The following is a 7,085-nucleotide window of genomic DNA, read 5'->3' as shown; positions in this document are numbered from 1 at the left end:
TTAGACATAGACTAACTATAGACTAGACTATAGACTAGACTATAGAATAGACTATAGACTAGACTATAGACTGACTATAGACTAGACTAGTAGACTAGACTATAGGACTAGACTATAGACTAGACTAAGACTAGGACTATAGGACTAGACTAAGTGACTAGGACTTATAGACTAGACTATAGACTAACTACAGACTAGACTATAGACTAGACTATAGACTGATATGACTAGACTATAGACAGACTATAGACTAGAGTATAGACTAGACTATAGACTAGACTATAGACTAGACTATAGACTAGACATAGACTAGACTAGAATAGACTAATAGATATAGACTAGATATAGACTAGACTATAGACTGACTATTATAGACTAGACTATAGACTAGACTAGACTAGACTATAGACTAGACTATAGACTAGACTATAGACTAGACTATAGACTAGACTATAGACTAGACTATAGACTAGACTATAGACTAGACTATAGACTAGACTATAGACTAGACTATAGACTAGACTATAGACTAGACTTATAGACTAGACTATAGACTAGACTATAGACTAGGCTATAGACTAGACTATAGACTAGGCTATAGACTAGACTATAGACTAGGCTATAGACTAGGCTATAGACTATACTACAGACTAGACTATAGTCTAGTCTCCACTCCTAAAAAAAACTTAGCCTTGAATCGCATCTCGAACTTATAATGTGAAATTTGATAACATTTATTTACAATTTTCATTAAAGCTTTTGTTGTAATTGAAAACTTTTAAAAATTTTCTTATGTATTTTCTACTAATTTCTAAAACTTACCTTAACTGCCATTTGAATTGTAATCCAACAAAATATGTAAAAAGTCTACACAATACATTCAAGAGCCATGAATTGAAAATTGTTCACAGACACAAACACATGGAATTTAAAACTCTCTCCCTCCTTCTCGCTTCCACTTTATTTACAAATTCATTTTCATGTTTGTAAGTAAATATGTTTGTGAATTAAATGCAAGTGCTGGGAATAAGCTACAAACACTTTTACACACTTTATTTGAGATTTACATAGAATGAGAATAAGAACTGAAACTCAAAACGATGTTAAAAGAAGTCTCACTCTTTAACTAAAGAAAAACAAATTAGGAATAAAAACAAAAACAGAGAATTTAAATGAAAAAAAAAAAAAACACTTTAAATATTTTTATTTAATAAAAACAAACAAAAATCAAACGCGTTTAACAAGTGTTAATTTAAATATAATGAAAAATAAGAAAGAAATAAAAATATAATAAATCTCAAACTGGTAGTTGGTGGTTATAAATCACACAATTTAACACAATTTTGTTTTTGTAGGTTTTATGTTTTCTCGTTTGTAGTGTGATATTTTTTTATATAATTTTTTTTAATTTAAAAATATTTTTAAATTATCCACTTTTCTTGAAAGATTTTAGTTATTTTCCAATTTCAAAATATGAATTTATTTTCATTTATTTAATAAATTTACAAATACTTGTTTTTGCAGTTATTATTTTTAATTTTGTTAATATTTTTTCGTTTTCTTTTTTTATACACAAGATATTTTTTTTTTTTTTTTTTGTATTTGTATGTGATTTTTTTTTTTTTTTTTTTTTTTTGTTATTACTTTATTAATTTATTTTTGTTAATATTGCATTTTACTAACGAACAAACCTACAACGCTCTTCGTAATACACGTTTTACCGTCTTTTTACACCCGTTTCTCGTTAGTTTCGTTTCTTAACGGTCATGCAATCGAATAGCGCGTACAGAAAAAACAACAACATACAAACAAGAATATGAAAAACAAAACAAAAAACGAAAATTTATTAAACAACCAACATTCATCCGCTAAATGTGGCTTAAAACTTACAGGTTTACGTTAAAACTGAGCTCAAAAGTAAAAAATTATTGTTAACAAAAGCTTAAATGAACTTTGAAAGAAAAGTTTTTGTCTGCAGTGCTGCCATATTAACCGAATTATATTTGTTTAACAGTCAAAATATTTATATATTTTAATTAAATTTTTTCCTTTTATAGAAAATGTTGGAAAAATGTTTCTTTTTTATAGAAAATTATTAATAAATTCACTTTTAAAGAAATTTTTTGATAAATTTTCCATAAATTCGCTTTATAATAAAAATTTTTGATAAATTCTCTTTTTTAAGACACTTTTCGAAAAATTCTCTTTTTTTAGAAATTTTTCGATAAATTCTCTTTTAATAGAAAATTTTCGCAAAATTCTCTTTTAATAGAAAATTTTCGCAAAATTCTCTTTTTTTATAGAAAATTTTCGCAAAATTCTCTTTTTTTATAGAAAATTTTTGATAAATTCTCTTTTTTTATAGAAAATTTTCGATTAATTCTCTTTTTTTATAGAAAATTTTCGATTAATTCTCTTTTTTTATAGAAAATTTCCGATAAATTCTCTTTTTTTATAGAAAATTTTCGATAAATTCTCTTTTTTATAGAAAATTTTCGATAAATTCTCTTTTTTTATAAAAAATTTTCGATAAATTCCCTTTTTTTATGAAAATTTTCTATAAATTCTCTTTTTTAATAGAAAATTTTCGATTAATTCTCTTTTTTTATAGAAAATTTCCGATAAATTCTCTTTTTTATAGAAAATTTTCGATAAATTCTCTTTTTTTATAGAAAATTTTCGATAAATTCTCTTTTTTTATAGAAAATTTTCGATAAATTCTCTTTTTTTATAGAAAATTTTCGATAAATTCTCTTTTTTTATAGAAAATTTTCGATAAATTCTCTTTTTAAAGAAGATTTTCGATAAATTTTCTTTTTAAAGAAGATTTTCGATAGATTTTCTTTTGAAAGAAGATTTTCGATAATTTTTCTATATAAAGAAGTTTTTTTTATAATTTTTCTATTTAAAGAAGATTTTCGATAAATTTTCTATTTAAAGAAGATTTTCGATAAATTTTCTATTTAAAGAAGATTTTCGATAAATTTTCTTTTTAAAGAAGATTTTCGATAAAATTTTTTTATAGAATTTAGATATTTTCTTTTTATAGAAAATTGTCGATAAATTTTCTTTTTTTATAGAAAATTTTCGATACATTTTCTTTTTTTATAGAAAATTTTCGATAAATTTTCTTTTTTTATAGAAAATTTTCGATAAATTTTCTTTTTTTTTTATAGAAAATTTTCGATAGATTTTCTTTTTTTTATAGAAAATTTTCGATAAATTTTCTTTTTTTTATAGAAAATTTTCGATAAATTTTCTTTTTTTTATAGAAAATTTTCGATAAATTTTCTTTTTTTTTATAGAAAATTTTCGATAAATTTTCTTTTTTATAGAAAATGTTCGATAAATTTTCTTTTTTTTATAGAAAATGTTCGATAAATTTTCTTTTTTTTATAGAAAATTTTCGATAAATTTTCTTTTTTTTATAGAAAATTTTCGATAAATTTTCTTTTTTTTATAGAAAATTTTCGATAAATTTTCTTTTTTTTATAGAAAATGTTCGATAAATTTTCTTTTTTTTTATAGAAAATTTTCGATAAATTTTCTTTTTTTTATAGAAAATTTTCGATAAATTTTCTTTTTTTTATAGAAAATTTTCGATAAATTTTCTTTTTTTTATAGAAAATTTTCGATAAATTTTCTTTTTTTTTATAGAAAATTTTCGATAAATTTTCTTTTTTTTATAGAAAATTTTCGATAAATTTTCTTTTTTTATAGAAAATTTTCGATAAATTTTCTTTTTTTTATAGAAAATTTTCGATAAATTTTCTTTTTTTTTATAGAAAATTTTCGATAAATTTTCTTTTTTTTATAGAAAATTTTCGATAAATTTTCTTTTTCTTATAGAAAATTTTCGATAAATTTTCTTTTTTTTATAGAAAATTTTCGATAAATTTTCTTTTTTTTATAGAAAATTTTCGATAAATTTTCTTTTTTTTATAGAAAATTTTCGATAAATTTTCTTTTTTTTATAGAAAATTTTCGATAAATTTTCTTTTTTTATAATTTTCGATAAATTTATTTTATAGAAAATGTTTGATAAATTATCTTTTTTTTATAGAAAATTTTCGATAAATTATCTTTTTTATAGAAAATTTTAGAAAAATTTGCTTTTTATAGAAAATTTTCGATAAATTTGCTTTTTATAGAAAATTTTCGATAAATTTGCTTTTTATAGAAAATTTTCGATAAATTTCCTTTTTATAGAAAATTTTCGATAAATTTGCTTTTTATAGAAAATTTTCGATAAATTTGCTTTTTTATAGAAAATTTTAGAAAAATTTGCTTTTAATAGAAAATTTTCGATAAATTTCCTTTTTATAGAAAATTTTCGATAAATTTCCTTTTTAGAAAATATAGAAAATTTTCGATAAATTTCCTTTTTATAGAAAATTTTCGATAAATTTGCTTTTTATAGAAAATTTTCGATAAATTTGCTTTTTATAGAAAATTTTCGATAAATTTGCTTTTTATAGAAAATTTTCGATAAATTTCCTTTTTATAGAAAATTTTCGATAAATTTGCTTTTTATAGAAAATTTTCGATAAATTTGCTTTTTATAGAAAATTTTCGATAAATTTGCTTTTTATAGAAAATTTTCGATAAATTTTCTTTTTTTATAGAAACTTTTCGATAAATTTTCGATAAATTTTCTTTTTTTATAGAAAATTTTTGATAAATTTTCTTTTTTTATAGAAAATTTTCGATAAATTTTCTTGTTTTATAGAAAATTTTCGATAAATTTTCTTGTTTTATAGAAAATTTTCGATAAATTTTCTTTTTTTACAGAAAATTTTCGAAAAATTTTCTTTTTTTATAGAAAATTTTCGAAAATTTTCGATAAATTTGCTTTTATAGAAAATTTTCGATAAATTTGCTTTTTACAAATAATTTTCGATAAATTTGTTTTTTACAGATAATCTTCGATAAATTCGCTTTTCACATATAATTTTCGATAAATTTTCTATTTATAGAAAATTTTCTATTTATACAAAATTTTGGATAAAATAGCTTTTTATAGATAATTTTCGATAAATTTGCTTTTTATAGATAATTTTTGATAAATTAGCTTTTTACAGATAATTTTCGATAAATTTGCTTTTTATAGATAATATTTTATAAATTATCTTTTTATTGATAATTTTCGACAAATTTGCTTTTTATAGATAATTTTCATAAATTTTGCATTTCATAGAAATTTTTCATAAATTTGCTTTTTATAGAAAATTTTCCATAAATTCGCATTTTATAGAAAATTTTCTATAAATTCGCTTTTTATAGAAAATTAGTTGAAAACTTTTAATTTTGAAAAAATCTTATATTTTTATACTTTCATTCCTTTTTATATTTTTAATAAATTTTTATAAACTTTTCATGGAATATGTTTTGAGATTTGTCCTTGATTATTGTGACCTACATATTCCAAACATCTACTTTAAAGTAACCGTCTTACTATTCTGTTCCAAAACCCAAGACACATTGTTTTTGCCTGATGGCAACACAATGTGTCTTGGGTTTTAGCAAGTAACCAAACCATCTGCACGCTTTGCTGTTGTTAAACCTATTACAAGGTTGATTTTAAAGTGTATTGTGTTGTATTGAAGTATTGCCAGATAGTTTTATTGAATTGGCATTTAAAATATCCTTAATTGTATCAAAGCCTTGTAGAGGCTAGACTAGACTATAGTCGATAGTATAGTCTATAGCCCTAGGCTATAGTCTAGTCTATAGCCCTAGGCTATAGTCTTGTCTGTAGTCTGGCCTATAGTCTAGTCTGTAGTCTGGTCTATAGTCTAGTCTGTAGTCTGGTCTATAGTCTAGTCTATAGTGTAGTCAATAGTCTAGTCTAAAGTCTAGTCTATAGTCTAGTCTAAAGTCTAGTCTATAGTCTAGTCTATAGTCTAGTCTATAGTCTAGTCTATAGTCTAGTCTATAGTCTAGTCTATAGTCTAGTCTATAGTCTAGTCTATAGTCTAGTCTATAGTCTAGTCTATAGTCTAGTCTATAGTCTAGTCTATAGTCTAGTCTATAGTCTAGTCTATAGTCTAGTCTATAGTCTAGTCTATAGTCTAGTCTATAGTCTAGTCTATAGTCTAGTCTATAGTCTAGTCTATAGTCTAGTCTATAGTCTAGTCTATAGTCTAGTCTATAGGTCTAGTCTATAGTCTAGTCTATAGTTAGTATAGTCTAGTTATAGTCTAGTCTATAGTCTAGTCTATAGTCTAGTCTATAGTCTAGTCTATAGTCTAGTCTATAGTCTAGTCTATAGTCTAGTTATAGTCTAGTCTATAGTCTAGTCTATAGTCTAGTCTATAGTCAGTCTATAGTCTAGTCTATAGTCTAGTCTATAGTCTAGTCTATAGTCTAGTCTATAGTCTAGTCTATAGTCTAGTCTATAGTCTAGTCTATAGTCTAGTCTATAGTCTAGTCTATAGTCTAGTCTATAGTCTAGTCTATAGTCTAGTCTATAGTCTAGTCTATAGTCTAGTCTATAGTCTAGTCTATGTCTAGTCTATAGGTCTAGTCTATAGTCTAGTCTATAGTCTAGTCTATGTCATAGTCTAGTCTATAGTCTAGTCTATAGTCTAGTCTATAGTCTAGTCTATAGTCTAGTCTATAGTCTAGTCTATAGTCTAGTCTATAGTCTAGTCTATAGTCTAGTCTATAGTCTAGTCTATAGTCTAGTCTATAGTCTAGTCTATAGTCTAGTCTATAGTCTAGTCTATAGTCTAGTCTATAGTCTAGTCTATAGTCTAGTCTATAGTCTAGTCCATAGTCTAGTCTATAGTCTAGTCTATAGTCTAGTCAATAGTCTAGTCTATAGTCTAGTCTATAGTCTAGTCTATAGTCTAGTCTATAGTCTGGTCTATAGTCTAGTCTATAGTCTAGTCTATAGTCTAGTCTATAGTCTAGTCTATAGTCTGGTCTATAGTCTAGTTTATAGTCTAGTCTATAGTCGAGTCTATAGTCTAGTCTATAGTCTAGTCTATAGTCTAGTCTATAGTCTAGTCTATAGTCTAGTCTATAGTCTAGTCTATAGTCTAGTCTATAGTCTAGTCTATAGTCTAGTCTATAGTCTAGTC

This window comes from Lucilia sericata, unplaced genomic scaffold (assembly GCF_015586225.1).
Source record: "Lucilia sericata isolate MDLA Ls3-8-SP2 unplaced genomic scaffold, ASM1558622v1 Contig002158F_arrow, whole genome shotgun sequence".
NCBI lineage: Eukaryota > Metazoa > Arthropoda > Insecta > Diptera > Calliphoridae > Lucilia > Lucilia sericata.
The sequence above is the reverse complement of the archived record's forward strand: the minus strand, read 5'-3'. Positions refer to the sequence as shown.